Source organism: Crocodylus porosus, unplaced genomic scaffold (assembly GCF_001723895.1).
Source record: "Crocodylus porosus isolate Cpor-Errol unplaced genomic scaffold, CroPor_comp1, whole genome shotgun sequence".
Taxonomy (NCBI): Eukaryota; Metazoa; Chordata; order Crocodylia; family Crocodylidae; genus Crocodylus; species Crocodylus porosus.
Genome location: NW_017728910.1, coordinates 2,336,905 through 2,344,478, shown reverse-complemented (window position 1 = coordinate 2,344,478; position 7,574 = coordinate 2,336,905). Strand labels below are relative to the sequence as shown.

Sequence of the window (7,574 nt, the reverse complement as noted above, 5' to 3'; positions counted from 1 at the left end):
CCCACCCCCAGCTATACTGCCTGCCTGAAACTCACAGCTAGCCAGAGGGAGGAAGTGGGTTTGCAGAAAGGATCTGACCTGACTCAGCACTGTGACAGCTTAGGAGCGGGGCCCACTAAGCGCTCAGACAGAGCAGATGAAAGCAGGGTGCTAGCTAGTGTTCCTCCCTGCACCGGCGGGGGGGGGATAGTAAGGGGCTGCAAGGAGCTTGGGGTATTGGCAGATAGTGACCTAGCTTGAATCAGTAGGGGACTTGGTACTGAAGCTCAATGCACCGATCTAAGCTAAATCAATTAAGTTTAAGTGCACATTGATTGATCCAGGTCTATCTTAGACTGGGTTCTACCAGTTTTATATCAGTCTCTGTGCACCAAACTTCTGTCCTGTTACGGATTTAGACCAATTTCTGATCACTTGGGCTGCTTGCAGACATTAAAAAAGTGCTTTTGGAAGAAGCAGCATGTTACTTCAGGCACCTCAGCAGGGCTTCTTGGCACTTTTATTTAAAACTGATTCAATCAACTATTAGATAGACGTGCCAAAAAAAGACCCACTAAAGTGCCCAGTCTATACAGACATTGGGCTAGCCAGGTCTAGCTAAGGCCTTGTCTTTTCTGGGCATGCTCAGGGCTCAACAGGGCAATGCACCAAGTTTATAGTAAAGCATTTTTTGGGGGTTTTTAACATCTGCAAGCAGCCTTCAATTGGTAAAAGTGTCATGTCTGAACCTGAACACAGTCTTCCTTGTTCTCTTTCCTAACAATTGACCAAACAATCAGCCTTAATTACAAAGGTTGTTCTTACTGGTTTGGGTTCATGAAGATTCTTTGTGGAAACATGTTTCCTAAAAAGAGAATTGTGCAAGCAGAAAGAGGATTTGCAGCAACCTTTACCTCTAGCTGGAGCCTAGTTTTGAGGTCACACTGATGTTTAGGAAGCAGTTCCTTGGCTAAGACTCCTAAAAGAGTATCCAGCATACCTTGGATGCTGTTTAAGCACCTCTGTTCCAGTGCTGGTGTAAATAAAATAAGTAACACCTAAAGTTTACTATCACAGACTTCTCTTATGCTGATAAGCTGATATATGCAGCAGTAACATACATGGGGCTAAATTCTGTTAAGGTGTAAGTGTTGATAATGTGACACATGGTGGTTTTCCAGAATTAATCCTGGAAGTGAAGTTTCCTATTTTGTAACTCTAAATTTGGGAAATAGATTTAATAAAGACCACCTCAGATCTATGTTGTAAAAGTAAAATCATAGATTCAAATATTTTGATTGTAAACCACAAAGGCAACTTTGCTAAATAAGAAATTCTTGCCTTTCTATTGGAATGGGAGCAAAAAGAACCAAGTAATAATGGAGGTGAATTATCTCTTCAATCAGCAAAACCACTTAATGAAGCCATTAGAAGCTTTTATCAGGCAGCTTTTGTTATACCATATGCCAGGGGCAGGAAAAATGATGGACTCCATTTCCCACTAGCCCCTGCCCACCCGGAGTGTGCAGGCTGGTGGCTCTGCCCTGGCCATGACCAAAATGCCCCTGCTGCAAGATCCCAGCAGCTCCAGAGCAGCCCCCTGTCCTGCCCTGCTGTGCGCCTACCAGTGCAGCTGGGGCCAGTCTCCATGGCAACCGCAGCCTTGTGCTATCACAGCAGGGTTGTGCCTCCATGTAGGGGCTGCTGTGAAATGGAGTCTACTGCCAGCAGTATCAAACCTGCAGCCTGGACTTTGCCCGCCCCTGCCACATCCCAATTTCCTTACCTGATGTGTGTATTTTGATATCTGAACTACTTATTTGGATTTAAAAAAAGACAGCATATCTACCCTAGAGAAATCCTAGCACATGCTTATGCATTGAAAGATATAAAGTGAATGATAAATATTTTTCCACAAAATAATATCAGGTCTGTGAGAGTTGGTACAAAGTACTTGATTTCATTCTAGTAGCACAGTGGTCACCAACCAGTTGATCTCCATCTCCATCGACTGGTCAATCATGGATCCTCTGACAGTCTGTCTCAGTCTGTCAGAGGTTCCATGATCAGGAGCAGCAGGATGCATGTGACTGAGCAGAGCCATGTCCCCTGCCACCCGGGCCGGGCTGGGTGAGTGGGGCCACAGGCTGGGCAGCTTATCTGAGAGGTAGGGGGACAGGGACTGGGGTGGGGTGTGGGAGGTAGATCCTGGGGTGCCCTTTACTTACAAAAAGTGGGAAAAGGTTGGAGACCACTGTAGTAGTGTATACATGCAAATCATCATCATCACCACTTCCGTTCAACAGGAGGGTTTTTTGTTTTGGGGTTTTTTTTCATGATTTCAATTGGAACAAACTAAAAAACAAAATAGGTTTTATGTGGTATACATTTTACTTGGAAAATGTATGACTAAAATAAAGTGGAATCTTGCCAAAAACGGCTGTACTTGCACTCTTTAATCTGTCTGACTACAGATGAATGGTATGTGTTCAGTATGGCTAGTACAGAAAATAGACTGTCTCAATTTTACTTCTAAAGGGATCAATATAAACTCATTAACTAATGATAACAGGAGTGAACTGTCAGTGTTGAAAGTCTTTTTCCACATGGATAAAAACAGTAATAAAATATCTTCTTGTGTTCCACAGTTGTGGTCATATGTTTAGCAATGCTAAGTAGCCAATTTCAGTGAAGTAAGGAGAAGAGACCCTCTGCTTTCCAAGTTCCTCCATTTTCTAAACCAGACATGCAGTCTAAATTTTAGGGCCTGAACCTAGTAGAGCAAAGCAAAATAGCTCCACTGACTTCCTTTGGATCAGGCTCTTAGTTAAAAATGATACTGCAACAGGAACCAGCAAAATATGATTCTTAATATGACCTCATTGTAAACAATGGAGTTAAACTACTAACTGATTATAACTCTGAACACTATATATCTTTGTAGTTGGCATAAACACTTTTGCTCCAGAAGGCAGTATTGGTCACCAGAAGTCTCTGCCAAATCAACATGTCATTATTATTATTTTTTCCAAAAACTGTCTTCTGGCCCTTGTTTTCATCAGATGTGAAATTAGTCTCAGTACACTGTGTAGTCATAAAAGTAATAATTTAGAAGTACTCCCTTACTTAGAAAATGGCCAAAGTTGGGAATTGGGAGATGAACTCTCAGGAGAGTTAGGCACATACAGACATTCAATTTTTCCTGGGAGAGTTGCTGCTCTACCAGGAGAAATCACAAGCGATGTTCAGAATTTGTCGCCCAGAGCAAAAATGGCCACTGCAAGGAAAAAATAAACCAGAAACAACCAGGGTTAAATCACTTTTGGAAAATTTCTCCTGGGAAAGCAAATATATGTTCTCTTATGAGAGAAGCCATAGTACAGTCCTCCAGCATCTCCCCAGTGCTTCTAGAAACAGTGTGTCACTTGATGGACTGTACTGCTTCAGCTAAGCAAGGAGCAGAATATAGCCCCTCACAAGGCTTACACTGTAGCAGGGAGACACAGGCTGATCATGAGCGGTCAGGGCTGCTGGGCACTCCCTGCCTGCCCCATTGGGATGGATGAGAAGGATGATATGCCCTCTGTCCACAGTGCCTCGGGTTCCCTTCTCAGGGACCCCTTTGTCAGGGAACCCTTTTCAGGGATGTTGCTCTAAAGTCTCTGCTTTTGTATTCTTTTCCCCTCCTGTTGACTTCACCCATGGCTATCGCTGATTGGTCTTTCTGTGGTCACCATTCTGTTCACGTTTTGTTCTGTCAACATATTCCTTTGTTTCACAAGCCCATTACATGCACACATCCTAATTTGGGCTTTCTGGGTCTTCTCCTAATTTGGTCTGCTCCTCCAAAACTGGAACTCTCAGGCCCCCCATTCTCGGGCCTTGTGAGCTGGTGCCACCTTATCTCATGTCATGGAACACTGTGGTATATGTCCACAACTTCCCACACTGTTGGCCTTGTTGCTTGCCTAGGTTAGACACCCTATCTGCCTCAAAGGCTGTGAGAACTTTGTGTGTGGCAACCAGGCCTTTAGAAATCAATTAACCCTTGCTGCTGTGATGAACCATTATTTTAATACATATATATTTACCTGCAAGTCAATTCCCAAAAGCAAACCTCATCACCAGCCTGTCACAGTTTTCAGAATGGTGGGGCTCCAAAGGGGGGGAGGGGGCTTCAATTCACCCACTCTTCCACATCAGCTGGGGAGCCCCAAGAGCAAACTCCCTCCACTGCTTTTCCCCTCTCCCATTCTGAAAACAGCAAGCACTGGCAGAGAGCCCTGGCTGTTGCTATGGGAACTGGGCTGCACGCTCCCAGCTCAAGTTAGATTCTCCTCCTTCCTGGAGCCACCAGAGAATTTCTGTTTGGTTGGGGGTAACATAACTCAGAACACCTTGTAGAAATCATTCTGAGTTGTACCTGGGAGCTGAACTTCTGTCTACACCCTTAGAAGCAGACAAAAAGACTGCAGAAATTGTCTACTGTCCACAATAAAGTTAGTTATTGTTATTGTTAGTTCTTCTCATTCATAGAATGCCTGTATTTATTAAGCCGGGTGGTCACTACACGCTGAGGGTTTTTTTTTAATCTCTAGCATCTCTCACTACTAACCACCAAGGAAATGCTGTGTCCACTGACAGCCTACATCACCAAACTGAAAAGAACCAGAAATAATTAAGGCTGTTCCAGTTTCCTTTTCATTCTGTTTATGGCTCACTCAAGCAACCGTTGACAATTTTAATCCCAATTTTGAAACTAAAGAGAATGTATTATCAGGAGCCACGTTGATATTAGAGTCTCTGATTATTAGGCAGCTGTAAGGGTGCAGACAGAAGTGACAATTTTTGCCTGATCTGGCCACAGAAAGCAGTTTATAGTAGGCCTGTGCAAAGTGGCTAGTATTAGCTTCAACTTCTGATTCAGCTGATTTGGGGGACAGTGATTTGATTTTGTGATTCAAATACTGTCCCAAATCAATTCAGCTGAATCTGATTGGAGATTTGGTTGCCACCAAATTGGCCAAACCTCTGAATGGAACAGGCCTCATCCCCTGCCTGCTCTTCCAGCCCCATCAATGGCTGCCCTGCCCGGCCCCAGTGCCTTGGCACTTAAAAGAATAAATAAATGACTTAAAAAAAAAGCCCTGGCAGAGGTTGGGCAGGGAGGGGCTGGAGAGCGATTCCCCACTGCCCTGTGATGCATGGGATGGGGCAGGGGGGGCTCTGCCATGAGCATCAGGTGAGTGTGGGGCTATTTTTTGTTTTTAAGTGTTGGGATGCTGGGGCCAGGTGGGGCAACCACTTATGGGGCTGGGAGAGTAGGCAGAGGCTGAGGGGTGTTCAGGGGAGCTGGGGGAGCAGGTAGGGAATAGGGCCTGGTGGGGGTCCCCCCATGGTTCATTCCTGCCCCCTGCTTACTGGTACAGAGCCCAGGTCCAGCTCCCTGCGGTGGCAAATGGGGACTGCATGAATCTCCAAATCTTCTCTGAATCGATTCAGAGGCTTCAAATTGATTCAGACCTTTTAATTGGTCTCCTGATTTGATTCAGATTCAGCTGCTGAATCGGGCCAAATCTCCTCCAAATTGAATCAGCAACTGAAGTTTCACACAGCCCTAGTTTATAGGCGTGACCAAACGCAAGTGCATGGCTGCCGACAGCTTAAAAAATGTTTGATTGAGTAAAAATCATTGCATTAGGGGTCAGATGAAGATATTTTAAAACAAAGCATCTTCTGTAACTTCTGTCTGTGTGGCCTGCCAGCCTGTCACTGTTTTCAGAACGGAAGGGAGGAAGGGAGTGGAGGAAGTCCTTGTCTGGGGTTTTTTCAGCCCATGCTGGAGGATGGGGCGGGTGTATTAGAAACCCCCCTTGAGGTGGGGGGGGGGCTCCAATTCACCCACCCCACACTCCAGCACTGGTTGGGAAACCACTAGAATGAACTCTTTCTGTTCTCTTTCCCTGCTTCCATTCTGAAAGCTTTGCAGCCTTGCAGGGAGAAGAGACCAATGTTAAGGGAAATGGACTGCAGGCTAGCAGGCCACTGGAGCCAATAGTGAACTTTTGTTTGGTATGGGGAATTGTTGCATCTCAGAATGCTTCCTGCACAGCACTCTGTTACGGGGGGAGCAACACTTCTCTCTGCACTTGAAAAGGTTATATGTATGTGTGTACAGGTTCTTTTGCTAATCTACTGAGGTAAACAGTGAGATGACGTAACACTGGGCACATAAAATTAACAAGTCATCATTATTATTAGATATATTAAATACTTCAAGAACCATTCAAGACAATTTAGCAGCCTATACTAGATGAGCTGTCATGGAAACCTTTGTCTTCAAATAAAACCTAATGGGTAAAAAAACACTTGAATATGCTGTTGTATTTATGAGTGGTAAAGAGAAAGCTGAAGAATCTGCTTTCCCCCTGCTTTTAGTGTTCCTTCACTTTAGTATAACAATATGTAGTTTCTAATGCATATTAAGATTATGCAAAATAATGCTGATGTCATTGATTTAGCTACTGGCTAATATTAAGTGTTAAAACCAATGGAAGAAGTTGAAAGTTAGAAGGATCTTATCAAATGGTCCTAAAATCTTGTCCAGATTAATTATCCTGCAGTGATAAACTTGTTAATTTTAAATTTAGGACTCTGAATTTTCTGAGGATTGCAATATGAGAGAAGCTTGTGTTCAATAAATACCATGTCATTCTTCCTCTCTAGTGAGATACAAAAACCTGATCACCTCATCAACTCTGGCTGGAGCTATGACCTTTTTGCAAACACCCTTCCTTACCTACTTGATTCTTATGGCTGATGGATTTAATTTAGATTATTTTTTTATGTGCAAGATTCCAATCATGACAGTGCTATGCAGTCACAGCACAAAATCTTTCATGTGCCAATCCAAATATGTGCCTTGGGCTATACTGTACAAATTAGTGTTACTATGCAATCCAAACCCTAATCTTTTTTTTTTTTCTGATTGAGTATGGAAAGTACACTTTACCCTTGGGTATCTAGAGAGATGTTCATTATAATGAAAATCATGGTAGTTAATTTTTTTTCTCTCCTGATTTTGGGAACCATTCTGATTTACAAGGATATGGATTCCAGATTGGAAGTTAATTGGAGGATAGTATTTGTGGTGATGCTTCTATATAGACTTATGCCTCAGTCTGAAAGCAGAGCAGCTCATTCCCTGCTAAGACATCAGAAAGCTAAATCAAAAGCCCCCAAAGAGTAAATAAATATAGTAAACCCTGCTCTCCAATTTCTTCCTGTAGTCAAGGTTCGCTATGATGTAAGTCAGGTTTCCATCTTCTGCAAACAACTTGGAAAGGACTGAATGATACTTTTGGTAAAATCTGTGCATTTCTATGCTGATATTTATTAGGAAGTGCTGGACTGAGTATAACTTTCTATAAATAAATTTTGATTACCTTATCCCTGTGTATGATTTTCATAGACATTAGGGCTGGATGGGACCTTGGAAAATCATTGAGTTCAGCCCCCTGCCCAAAGGGCAGGAAGTCAGCTGGAGTCATAGGATCCCAGCAAGATAAGCATACAATTTGCTCTTGAAGGTATTC

General features: G+C 43.3%; 2 long non-coding RNA genes across 2 annotated transcripts in view; one reads left to right on the top strand and one right to left on the bottom strand.

The window, feature by feature from the left end:
• LOC109308689 overlaps positions 1–7,574 on the top strand; it is a 26,983-nt gene that overhangs the window by 6,140 nt on the left and 13,269 nt on the right. The gene's annotated exons all lie outside the window — the stretch shown is intronic.
• Positions 1–7,574, bottom strand: part of LOC109308688 — a 17,067-nt gene that overhangs the window by 8,947 nt on the left and 546 nt on the right. The gene's annotated exons all lie outside the window — the stretch shown is intronic.